This window comes from Penaeus monodon, chromosome 27 (genome assembly GCF_015228065.2).
Source record: "Penaeus monodon isolate SGIC_2016 chromosome 27, NSTDA_Pmon_1, whole genome shotgun sequence".
Classification (NCBI taxonomy): Eukaryota; Metazoa; Arthropoda; class Malacostraca; order Decapoda; family Penaeidae; genus Penaeus; species Penaeus monodon.
In genome coordinates, this window is record NC_051412.1 from 15391661 (window position 1) to 15392064 (window position 404).

General features: G+C 28.5%; 1 protein-coding gene across 1 annotated transcript in view; it reads left to right on the forward strand.

The window, feature by feature from the left end:
- Window positions 1-404, forward strand: part of LOC119590612 (SH3 domain-containing kinase-binding protein 1-like) — a gene marked incomplete at its 5' end in the record, with an annotated part of 21139 nt that overhangs the window by 2491 nt on the left and 18244 nt on the right.

The following is a 404-nucleotide window of genomic DNA, read 5'->3' on the forward strand; positions in this document are numbered from 1 at the left end:
AATGTGGTTTGGTCAAGTTCATAGCATCTCTGTTCGTTATTTCCCTTTGCTCATCTAGCATTCTAGCCTGCTAAACTTTTTCATGAATGGACCTTCTTCATGACCTTTGCCATATTTTTGCTAGCTTTTTAAACCTGCCTATCAGGAAAAGATATAGATCAACTATCATGTGTTACATATCTTTAATGTTCTATGATAAGAAATTAAGATCAATATTTTTTATGCAAAAGATTAAATAATAGGAAGCTGGTATTTATAACTTAATTATTATAAAATCCACATATGTATGTAGTATTACTTATGTCGTACAACATACATTTGATATTATAGATACATGTTCTTAACCATACAAAAATGAAAAAAAATAATAATAAAAAAGACTTATGCCAACATTGCTAGGTGTA